At 46.0% G+C, this 12,685-nt stretch overlaps 1 long non-coding RNA gene across 1 annotated transcript; it reads right to left on the bottom strand.

Annotated features, from left to right (window-relative positions):
• Positions 1-1,207: 1,207 nt before the first annotated feature.
• Positions 1,208-8,836, bottom strand: LOC122429476. The gene is made up of 3 exons (XR_006266028.1): positions 8,697-8,836; positions 6,566-6,698; positions 1,208-3,952 (listed from the first exon to the last, which is right to left on the bottom strand). It is a non-coding gene; the product is annotated as an uncharacterized LOC122429476 (long non-coding RNA).
• Positions 8,837-12,685: the final 3,849 nt, after the last annotated feature.

Here is a 12,685-nt window from a genome sequence, read left to right as displayed (position 1 = left end):
ATGGGGATTGCATTGAATCTATAGATTGCTTTGGGTAGTATATTCGTTTTCACTATATTGATTCTTCCAATCCATGAACATGGTATATTTCTCCATCTATTTGTGTCCTCTTTGATTTCTTTCACCAATGTTTTTTAGTTATCTATATATAGGTCTTTTGTTTCTTTAGGTAGATATATTCCTAAGTATTTTGTTTTTTTCATTGCAATGGTGAAATTAAAGCTTCTGCACAACAAAAGAATAAGCTAGGTAAAAAGACAGCCTTCAAAATGGGAGAAAATAATAGCAAATGAAGCAACAGACAAAGGATTAATCTCAAAAATGTACAAGCAACCCCTGCAGCTCAATTCCAGAAAAATAAAAGACCCAATCAAAAAGTGGGCCAAAGAACTCAACAGACATTTCTCCAAAGAAGACATACAGATGGCTAACAAACACATGAAAAGATGCTCAACATCACTCATTACCAGAGAAATGCAAATCAAAACCACAATGAGGTACCACTACACGCCAGTCAGAATGGCTGCTATCCAAAAATCTATAAGCAATCAATGGTGGAGAGGGTGTGGAGAAAAGGGAACCCTCTTACACTGTTGGTATGAATGCAAACTAGTACAGCCACTATGGAAAACAGTGTGGAGATTGCTTTAAAAACCGGAAATAGAACTGTCATATGACCCAGCAATCCCACTTCTGGACATACACACTGAGGAAACCAGAATCGAAAGAGACACATGTACCCCAATGTTCATCGCAGCACTGTTTACAATAGCTAGGACATGGAAGCAACCTAGATGTCCATCAGCAGATGAATGGATAGGAAAGCTAAGGTACATATTCACAATGGAATATTACTCAGCCATTAAAAATAATACATTTGAATCAGTTCTAATGAGGTGGATTAAGCTGGAGCCTATTATACAGAGTGAAGTAAGCCAGAAAGAAAAACACCCATACAGTATACTAACGCATATATATGGAAGTTAGAAAGACGGTAATGATATCTCTGTATGCAAGACAGCAAAAGAGACACAGATGTATTGAACAGTCTTTTAGAACTCTGTGGGAGAGGGTGAGAGTGGGATGATATGGGAGAATGGCATTGAAACGTGTAAATTGTCATATGTGAAACAAATTGCCAGTCCAGGTTTGATGCATGAGACAGGGTGTTCAGGACTGGTGCACTGGATGACCCAGAGGGATGGGACAGGGAGGCAGGTGGGAGGGGGGCTTAAGATGGGGAACACATGTACACCCATGGCTGATTCATGTCAATGAATGGCAAAACCAATACAATATTGTAAAGTAAAATAAATTAATTTAAAAAAGAACCACTATGGAGTTATGTCTCCAACCATAACTCACTTTCAACCACCACCTCCAGCTTATGTGGACACCCATACTCACCCCAAGCCTAGACTCCAACCGCAGCTCACTTTCAAACATCACCAAATCAGGCTCACATGGGGACCCAGGACTGAACGCAATCCTTGACTCCAATCAAACCTCACTCACAACCACAACCTCGGACTCACATGTGGACCCACTGCCCATCTCACACTCTCTTTCCCAATGGAACCATCTTCCTCTCAACTGAAGACTGGCTATGATGAAGTGTCTTGACCTATAGTCCAAAATAAGGCACAAACTTTGATCCTCAGTGCAATTCAAATCCTACAATGTCACTTTTTTAAAAAGCACCTAGAAAGTGGGCAAACTTTACCCTCTTTGGTAGAAAAATCTCAGCAAGTCTTTAGCCAGATCACCCCCAATCTTCCCCAGGAAAACAGGTCTTCCCAGGCACACAAATCTGTCTCCATTGTTCCTGGGGATCTGATCAGCCCTGAGGTTCAGGAGAGACTGGAGTGCCCTCTTTCTAAAAGGTTCATGCAGCAAGAGAGTGGCCGCCCTGCAGAACCCAAGAGTCTCAGAAAGTGAGGCAGCCTCAGGGCGAATCCCCATGGCCTTGGCAGGCAATGGACACAAAGAGATCCTCAAGGCCTTCTGCAGGTCTAGGCAAAAGCAGCCAGGAAACACAGAAAATGGCATCCTGGTACCTAGCAAGGATCCCAACAGGAAAGCTCCTGAGCCAAGATGTAAAGCAGAGCATGAGGAGGTTCCTAAAAGTTTTGTGCATGACCTCAGCAAACCCTCCAGTGAAGGTCCCAAGTGCAAAGCCTGAGTTAGAGAGTTGAGCCCAGGCAGGAAGCATCCAGAAGAAATCCTGGGGGTCTTTATAAACAGGAAGTCACAGCAGATCCATGAGGGTTGGATCCCTGTTAATGTCTATTGTTCAAGGCTTTCTGCCAACCACTTCATAGACCTTCCTGGACAGTCAAATGCTCCTATGGGAACAGAAAATGCAGGTTGTTCTCAGGATTGGGAAGCTTCCATGTAGACTTCCTATGAGTCTCTTGTCCTCAGTCCTCATATTGAACAGGAGCTGGAAGCTCATATAATAAAGTTTCAGGTGAGGCACAGATGGGTCCTTCTCCTAGGTTCATATATAGCTTGAAGTTGAAAACTTCTCATCACATACGACTTCCAAGATCCACCTTGAAGATTACCAGTCACTCTGGGGACCACCCAAAAACCCAAGTTAACAGAGGGCTCAGGAAAACATTCTCATCCCCATCCAGGAGAGAAAGTGATAACAATCCAGGCAGTGCCCACCCTGGAGAGTACCTGCCCTGCCCCCTACCAGGCAACTGAGAAAACCTGGGGGGCTCTGGGAGGAAACTCAACTGGAAACATCCAGAAGCCCTCAGAGGTCGCTCTGACTGGACAGGAAGACAAGCCACCTTCTCAGGCCCCCACATACACCTTTGGGGGCAGAATTTGGCACACTGAGTCTATTGTGGAGGCTGACAAAGGCAGCTTGGAGCCAAGTCCACATCCAGCAATGGCCAGGAATGAGCCACAGGAGGAATCTGGGGATTAGGCCACCCCAGAAACTTGCTCTAGTGTGACTGTCATGGACCCTGATGAATGTTCCCAATCTTCCAGAAAACAAGAGGCTGTGGAGGCAGACCCTGCTTAGAAAGGTTCTTTTGAATCTAGTCTACTAACCAAATCCCAAATAATTAATATTGATATAAGATCATGGTCTCCAAGGTCTCATAAAAATCCCTCCTCAAACACAAAGTCTGTTGCCACAAATCCAGAAGATATATACTTTGATGAACAGTTTCATAAGCTTAAGTTCCAAGGGTTCATAGACTGGCAGAAACGGGCTCAAGGCCAGGCCACTTGCCTGCTCCTTCAAGACTGTGCCGCTGGGAGGCTTCTCAAAACCTGTCACTCAGATATATTCATTGCCACAAACACCTTGGCTTCCCAGGAAACTCTGTGCTGTTCTGAAACCTGGTCCAATTCCCACACATGTGATGTTATGTCCAGTGGAGGGAGCAGCCAGGGACAGCAGAAAGCCCTGAGAAGGTAGCCCCAACATAAGAGTCAGCAAAGGAAGTTCGTCTCCACTGATGCGAAAGAGACTAATAGGAGGCCCAAACTACAATAGCATAAAAAGGGTTGGTGGTACAGAGGTTCTACCAGGCCCACAGGATGAGCCACCCTGGCCAGAAAAAGGAATCAGCAGAGTCCCTACAAAACAGTTAATCCTGAAGAAGGGACAGGTTTCTTCAGAAAACCGCTTTAAAGAAAGGATTAAGCAGTTTCTGCAGTGGATTTGCCCCTGAAGGCAAAAGACTGGAACAAGCCCTGCAAAAAGCAAGCCTGCAGCAGACACAGCCCAGAGGCAGGGGACTGTCAAAAGAAGTCTGATTGCGGACAGCAAGGCTGTTGAGGCTCAGGTTCTCATGACTGACATCTGTTGGACAGATCTTATAGGAGAAGATGGAGCTTCACCATGGACCACATCTTCGGAGCTTCACTGGTACAAAGCAGAACTTCAGGCCCCATTAAGTCCAGCTTACTGCTACCACGGCTTTCTCTGAAATCAAGAGCAAAGGAGAGTGATGAAACAAACAGCCCACCACCAGCGAGCTACCCCCATAGGCCATATGGATCCTACAAAGAGGAAGTGGACCAGTCCCAGGAACAGCACGTGGACCTTCCCACCCAGGGAGCCAGGTCCCCGGCTGGGCAGAGCCTGCCAGCACGGATCAAGAGTGACAAGTGTCCCAGGCCATCCCCTCCGCAGCCCAAGGCACTGTCTTCTTCAGAAATACACCTCTGCTGGTCAATCAGAACATCCCTGTCACAGCATTCCTGGTAGGAAAATTCTTCTCCCAGAAAAAAATGCATACTGTGCATATGAACAATTTTTCTCTCATGTTAGCACATCCTCTGTGTGTTAAAAGCTTCTTCCTACCAAAAAAATTCTTTTCTGAAATAAATGTCTTTTCTCCTGAGGAATGGTGCTCTGTCTGTGCCCTGCTTGGAGAAAGGAAATGGGTCAGGGTCCACTCTTCCCAGGCGCCTGCTTTGACTTCCATATGGGATGGGGTCATGGAAGGAAAGTGAACTCCAGCATGGATACTCATCCACACCCTAATTCCCTCCCTGCACCTCAGTGTCCATAATACCAGCACAGCATTACAGAAACAAGCAACAGCATTCAGGATATGTCACGGTGAACTAGACCTGAAGACCTCCCTCTTCTCAGGATACAGCTCAGTCCTCCCCACCTCTCTCTCTGCCTTGAACTTGTGAGTCTGTAGGGGAAGAGTTTGCCCAAGCTGAAATTCCCCCCAGGCTCACAAAGTGTCAGAAGCAAGTTCACCCGTCAGAATAAGGAGGGGAGTTTGGGGCAGTGCTGGCCCCGAGTCCAGGGTGGGAGAAACCTCATGCACATGTCATGGTGGGATTAGATGGCGCTGTACTGGAAGCTCCTCCTCTTCCAGATGGAGCTGTAATGAGACACGCCAGGCCTGTCACCCTTCCCCTGTTTTTCTCATGCTCTGGAGCAGGGGTGAGAATGAGGATCGCACACTCTCAGCTCTAAGGGTTGCAGTGTGGAGCATGAAGGCCCCTGAGGGCTGGTCCACCCCTGCCCTGGAGAAGAGGACAGCTCATAGTACTCACCTCTGCCAGGGAATGGGCAGGGGGCATGTTTGTGTGCAGTCACCTCACTGTCTGAGGGTGGGACACAGTACCCCTAGTGTCGCATGCAGGGAAAGGAGGCAGGTGTCAGAGGTGCGCATAGATGGTGCAGTGACCAAGGAGCCCCTGGTGTCCACCAGCATCTACACGCCCAGAGGAAAGAAGTTACGGGGCCATTGGCTCTGGACGGCCCCACCCCAGAGCCTCCCCTCTACTCCAGTTCCCAGAGCCCAGACAGAGGGAGGTCACCTGGAGTCCCTGACAGAGGGCCAGGCCCTCAGAAGCAGCAGAGCCTCCAAGCAGGCTATCTCCACCTCTCCAGAGTGTAGTTAATCGGCTTTCTCAGGACTGGGAGCTCAGCACAGACTCACGGTCCGGGACCTCTACCTATGCATGTGGCCCAAGGAGGCTCCCAGAGGACAGGTGGCACTCAACAGGCCCAGGGGCTCTACTGTGTCATAGCAAGTCTCAGCTGTCATCAGCCCTGCTCAGCCCTGAGCCTGGACAGGGAGGCAGCCAGCAGACAGGATGTGTCCCCTGGTGTGTGGGAAGTGACCTGTAGAGAAGGGTGCAGTCAGCTGTCTCCCCAGGACCCATCTACACAAGAAACTGTGAGTCACTCAGGCATGTCCAACTCTTTGAGCCCTGCAGGCTCATCTGTCCATGTAATTTTCCAGACAAGAATACTGGAGTGGGTAGCCATTCCCTTCTCCAGGGCATCTTCCTGACCCGGGTATCGCAGCCAGAACTCCTGAATTGCAGGCAGATTCTTTACCATCTGAGTCACCAGGGAAGCCCTGGAAGGCAAGGAGACAAGAGCAATTCTCTAGAGTGATTGGGGGCTCTGTGTCAGAGTCACTAATGGGGTAGAGAGACTGGCTCCAGCAGGGGGCACTGATCCAGGTGACAGCTGAATGGGCCTGCCCCCACGCCTGTTAGGGCCTCCACACACGGGACCAGGTCCAGGTCTGCATGTCGGCGTGCACAGGCCTGCTTGTGCTGAGGTCTCTGCCTGGAGCCAGGTCTTGCCTCTGGGCCCCATCCCTCAGGGTGGGCACAGAGGTGGGGGCTCAGACAGGGTCTAAGGGAGCGGCTGGGACTCAGGGCACAGAGTGGCCTCCAGAGCTCAGGAGAGACGGAAGCACAAGCAGAGACTCTGAGCCTGGGGGTTGCCTGGTCCTCAGAGGCTTCAAGAGGTCAGTGCTGAGGGTGGGGGGAGCTGACCCCGAAGACACCTGTGTGGAGAATTAACACATAGAGACACCAACAGAACAGCAAGAAACCAGAAGGGGAAAATCCCTGTGCCCTTCTCTTATAAGCGGCAGAACAGTCAGCAACCGAGGTGCCCTCACTAGGAGTGTCCACACAGAGACCCACACTGTTTCCATAGGGGGACCTCCCATACATCCACTCAGAAATCTCACCCAGAGACCGCTCAGGGCATCCCACAGAGACCTCTCTCTCAGACCTCCCATGTATTCCTTATGATCTGAGTACTCACCCGCTGACACATCCTTCACGGGGGTTCTGATGTCAGGTAACAAACAGGCAGCACAGGAGAAGGACCAGGGATGGTGCCCCGCCCCGAGCCCCGCTCTCAGAACTCCAGACATCCAGACATCATCAGCATTGCCCTAATATATATAAAGAATGCCTTTATATATATATAATAAAATATATAAATATAAATATATTATATATATATATATATATATTGCCCTGAATATAAAGAATGACATGCTGTGCTATGCTGCACTTAGTCACTTAGTTGTGTCTGACTCTTTGTGACCCCATGGACTATAGCCCACCAGGCTCCTCTGTCCATGGGGATTCTCCAGGCAAGAATACTGGAGATCCATTATGCTATCTCTCCAGAATACAACCTCCTCACCTCTCTCCCAACATATAAAGAGAAGGACACTATATATGTATATCAATCCTCACCCTGAATATATGAATATATTACCTACTACAACATACAGGTATAAACACCCTAACAGTCTTCAAAGAAATACATTTAAATACTCCTAGCACTCCATACATTATGAGCACTTTCATAATTCATGCACCTAATGATGGACACATACAAATCAGTATACACAAGTAAGACGGATAGAAATATCTCCAGGAAACCACTTATGAAAAAACTTCCATATACCAAATGATCCCTAGCTATTAGAAGCCAGCTCATACATCTGCATATACTAACAAATAATCACATCACATATTTCAAATATATATATATATATATAAATGAAATTTACCAACTCCCCTGTATAAACCTGAAATCTCACCTTCTCATCAGATATATACATACTAACTTCTCAAAATATGTAAGCCTAGGAGGCCCCTACTGAAAAATAGAAATCTAAAGCACTAGCAAATATTCCTCCAGATGGCCATGCCCCTTGAATACACACACAAGCTCATTATACACACAACTCTCCATAAGCCCCAAATATAACCACAATTACCCACTACATTACAAATATGCAAAGATATGACTATATACATATACTCTGTTTCAAATACATACCACACTACCTGCATATGCTTATCCCACATTCCCAAATTCTCACACAGAATTAATTCTCCCATCTTGCAGAATACAGAAACATAAACACAAGAATAAGCAACATCTACCAGCCCCTAAAAATAGCCACAGACTTGCCACCTACACAGCAAAATATATATAGATGGCCCCATAGAAAACTCCTGAAAACCCACAGGCAGAAACTGCAGAAGCATACAAGCACTAGACACAAAAGGTGCCCTCAGTACACAGATTATCATCCCATATTCCTCAAGTACACAGAACAGACTGTACACCCAAACTAGAATACACCAGTACTTTTCCTAACATTGCCCTTACACATATGAAAACCCACCATTAAACACATACAAATCCCCAAATTCACGGGTGAAGCATGTAAAAATAGTCCTCAAACATCAAACACCTAGTCACCAACTACTTGATGCCCTTGTTACAATCTTGACACCCTCCAAATACAACACTCACCATTACACACACTCACCAGAATACAGACGTGAACTCCCCTTAATCACAAACATCCAGACAAAACCACCTACACGTTGGACAATCTATCAGACTCCCACCAACAATTAATAGGTACAAACCCCATCTATGCTTGCAAATCAATCATGTTTTGACATCAGACTACAAATAGCTGTCTGCTACTTCATCATGGATAAGAGTGTCCTTTGAACATATGCGTTGACTGATATTTTCACGTTAAATAGGAAGACATCTGTGAAACTATGGGCATGCGTGTTAGATCTTCACTCACTCTCCACTCACTTCCCAATGACCTGCGCTACTTCTTGCGATGAGCCCTCTCAAGTAGAAGAAATTCCCTCTAGCTTTTGTCCTCAGAAGGCACGGGCCAGAATGGCACCTGTTTAACTGCTCTCAGGATTTCGCCTCCACTGCGGGCCCTGCAGCCGCGGAAGCATCCTTGCGGCCTGCTGCTCACAGACGTCAATGACCCTGGTGCTAGCACCGCCAGGGAACTGCGCGCTAAGGGGAGTCTCCCTACCCTGACAGGGGCACAGGTGTCCCCAGGCTGAAAAGGACGACCACCGGGGCGCTGAAGAGTGGGTGTCTCCCTTACCTCAAATACCTCAACGTTCCTGTGATTGATTCTAGAGGCTGCCAGGAGAGCCCGCCCGCGCCCAAGCCAGGCTGGCCTTTGGGGCTCTGCCCTCCCTATTGCAGCGAGAGCTCAGCCTTAACCGACGCCGGGAGCAGCTGTTGGACAACGGCCTTCAGCCTGCCCGCCGTGGGCGTGCGCATGCGCATGCGTGAAGACACCGTGGGGGGGGGGGGGAGGGGAGGGGCACGCACACAGCTGTCCCAGGAGGTCGCTGCAGGAGCGGAGAGAAGTGGAGGGTCCGGGCACGCGTGGGAGCTTCTCTGTCCATGGCTTCTCACCGGGAACCTTTGTGGCACTCTCTTCTTAAAACCAGCTCTTGTGAGATGTGCACCGGTGATTTTTACATTGCGCACGTGAAATGCATACAAGATTTTTGGAGACCGCCACCCTAAGCACCATTTCCTTAAATTGGGAAAGTGTTTTCATGCCCTTTCATGCCTTTTCTTGTCCTTGGACTGCAGTTCAGTGATTCCTGTTTATGTCTGTCAGAAACCAGTAGGTCCTTTTCCCTAGTAGGCCAAAAGTTTCTGTTAAAGAACAATTCTAGCAAAGAATTTCAGATCTGGGAAACGCTCTGAGATACTGTCTGCTGACCCCATTCTTATACTTCCCAAATGCATTCACTCTACTAGAGTAGTTTTTCTTATTATTTATTTACTACATGGAGGTTCTTCAGTCAATGTTGATTCTCAGATGTTTCCTTGCAAGGTTATTTTTATATCAATAACTTTGATCAAGACTTGAAAATTCGGGTCAGTTTCAGTTGACATAGCAGTAGCATGGGAATAATTATATGCTCACTTCCATTTTTATTATATATTGGAGAATTTAAGCTGCCCAAACTCAACAAAAGAAAGAAAGAAAGAAATAGTAGCAGAATCAACTTATTGATTTGGGTTAGTAATACTTTACAAAGAAGACTCAATCATCAGATTCTCTTAGTGATCAATTCCAAAATTACTACCATTTCTACTCCACAGGATACCTCTTAAAACCCCTCATATCTAGCAATACTGAGAGCCTCCAAGCACACGGATTGAAAATTCTACAAGACATGAGCATGGGATCCCACTGTACTTCTAATGGTCCATGGTTCAGTAGAATACGATCGGTCATCTAAGGTCTGTGATCCAAGCCATAGACTTTTTTCTCAGCAAACAATACCTGCCCCCCACCTTTCTGCATGAATAGTCAGAGATCATGGTCCAGAGGACTTTTGCCACGCCCTTCTGTTGCCTGTCTCCCCAAATTACTTCTGGACTGATTTAATTACATCTGCCTCTGTGGTCTAAGGTTTTGATGGAGTGCAAAATGATTGTAGACATGAGATGGGATAATTTTTTCCACAATTCCGTTTTTATATCAGTGGCCCTGGGAAGGCCCATTCAAACTCTACTCAGAGCCATGAATGAGACTCTTCTAACAACGGATTGACAGTCCAAGGGGAAGGATCAACGAGAGAGCCTGCCTTCCTGGAGTGCCAAGGTACAATATTTTACCTCCCCATTCCTCTAGTGTGAAGTTATTGGTTAAAAATGATTTCATCTTTTCCCCTGAGAAAGGCTCAAATAGTGAGAAATGTCTCCAAGTTGTTAATTTCTTCAACCCTTAACAGTTTGTTTGTTTGTTTGTTTATAAAGTTTACTGTGATTTTTCCTTAAATTGCTCTCACCTCATCTTCTCAACTGAGGTCAAGGGAGAGTGCACAGAGTAGCTAACCCAGAGAATAGAAAATAAAAGTTAGGTGCCTGTAAGAAGATACTTTTGCACTGAAGAGCACTACAGGCCTGGGAAATATGCAGATGGACAAGCCATTCCCTTCAAGTGACTGGTAAAACCCTCTGAAAATATCAAATATATGTATCATTGAAATCTTTCAGATTTAGAGATCGAGAAAAAAGAAATCATGAGGAAATGGGCATGAGTTAAGGACAATTTACTACAGAGTTGTAACAAAGAAGAGGAAAGATACCTGAGTTCTGAATTCCCAATTCTCTATCTTTCTTTTTCAATATGGCCACTGTTAACTTTTCATACAAGTCTGCCCTTTTGAGGCATTTTTTCTCTTTCGTTATTATTATTTTTTTTTTTTCACCAGGAGTAAAAAACTTTTTAAGCAGAAAGAAAAACTTGTGTCCCAAGGGACTCAACTGCACTTTTAAATTTTTACAAACGTTAAAAAGCAATTAAATGGAAAAGGAATAGAGTTTTTAATGGATATTAAAATTAACTCAAAATGCAACATAGATTTAAATGTAAAATTTCAAATTTTGAAATATTTTTAAGAAAGTAGGAGAAAATCTTTGGGTCCTAGGGCTTGATGAAGGCTTTTTACACTTTGAGCGCAAAACCATTATTCATAGAAGAAGAGAAAACTGGATTTTATGAAAATTCTATATTTACCTACATGAAAGACTCGGTTAAGGATGAGAAGCAGCTATGAGTTTGGAGAAATTATTTGCAAGTCACACATCCGACCAAATTCTTAGAGTGTATAGAAGACTATCAAAACTCAATAAAAATAAGAACATTTCAATTACAAAAATGCGGGAAAGATATGAAGAGACATTTCACCAAAAGAGGACATCTGTTTGACGATTAATTCATGAAAAGACGTTCAAAACTCCTGGTCTTTAATGAAACTCAAATTAGGAACACAATGAGAATAATCATATGTTGATTTAGAACAGTTAACATGAAAACTAACTTTATTGTTAGTGAGTATGCCAAGAAATTAGATTTCTCATAGCGCCACTAATGGAAATGTAAAATGATACAGTCAGGCTGAAAAGAAGTTTGGCTCTTTCTTTAAAAAAACTAGATATACATTTACCATAGGGTCCAGCAATTGCATCCCTGGCCATTTACTCCAGGAAAATGAACACAGGGTAACAGGCATCTGAGTACCGTCTGCAGGAGTACGAAAAAGAATGATATTCAAGTTCTGTAAGAAAGATCAAGATTGGAATTCCTGTTCCCACTAATTCCTACCTATGTCACCTCTGAAAAACTGCTAGGCTTCAGTTTATTTTTAAAAAGCAGCTAAACCAATGATAATGCTGAGCACTAAGTCAGTTTCAGGCAAAGGGGAACTGGCTGGGCTGGAGCTGACATTTGGTCCATCTGTTATGCGGATGTTTGAATCCCCTGGTTAGAGGTCTAAGGACAGCCAGGAGAAGCAGAAAAACATCTAACTCCAGAAATAAGATGTAGGAAGGCCAGGCTCCAGGGCACAGGCAGCCTGGGGCTGCTGGGGTTGGGAGGAAAATAAGAACTTAGGACCAGTGGAGCGGCTGCTAGTGCAGCTGAACTGCCTGAGCTGCCCGGTCCTTCTGGAGAATGTGTGTGGACCACATGGCATCTCAGTAGCTCCCTGACTCCGGGGCCCTTGGCGGTCTTGCCTGAGGACCCATCCCTGAGCTCACCACCAAGGGAGGGAATGCTAGTCTTCCCCCTTCCAGAGGCCACTGGGCGTAAGGGCTGATGCTGGTGGTGGACACAGGGCTAAGCATGGCGGCGTCTCAGTGGTAGAACCCCAGCCAGATGCAGGGACTGTGGAAATGTGTGGACGCTTGTCAGACTCTCTGGAGGCCTTCCAAGCTCCTCTTGGGGAGGGAGTTCCTGTGAAAATTCCTGGCTCCAGACATGGGATCCGTGTGGGAGTGCTTGCGAGTCCATTTGTGGCCATCTGTGAGTGGGAGACCGGGATATGTGGGCAATGCCAGGAATGCAAAGAACTTGTCCTGAATCTTTTGAGTTGTATGTAGTCCATATTGGATATGTGCTAAAGGGGAAATTTACCATATTATCATGGGTCCTAAAGGCTGGGGTGGGTGCATTCTGAGGCCTCCTGGGATGTGGCGGGTTCCACAAGGACTCTGTGCCAGGTAGACTGGCAGGAAGGATGATGAGAACATTTCTTCAAGGCTTATTGCCAGGCCACTAAG

Source organism: Cervus canadensis, chromosome 28, assembly GCF_019320065.1.
Source record: "Cervus canadensis isolate Bull #8, Minnesota chromosome 28, ASM1932006v1, whole genome shotgun sequence".
Taxonomy (NCBI): Eukaryota; Metazoa; Chordata; class Mammalia; order Artiodactyla; family Cervidae; genus Cervus; species Cervus canadensis.
The sequence above is the reverse complement of the archived record's forward strand: the minus strand, read 5'-3'. Positions and strand labels throughout refer to the sequence as shown.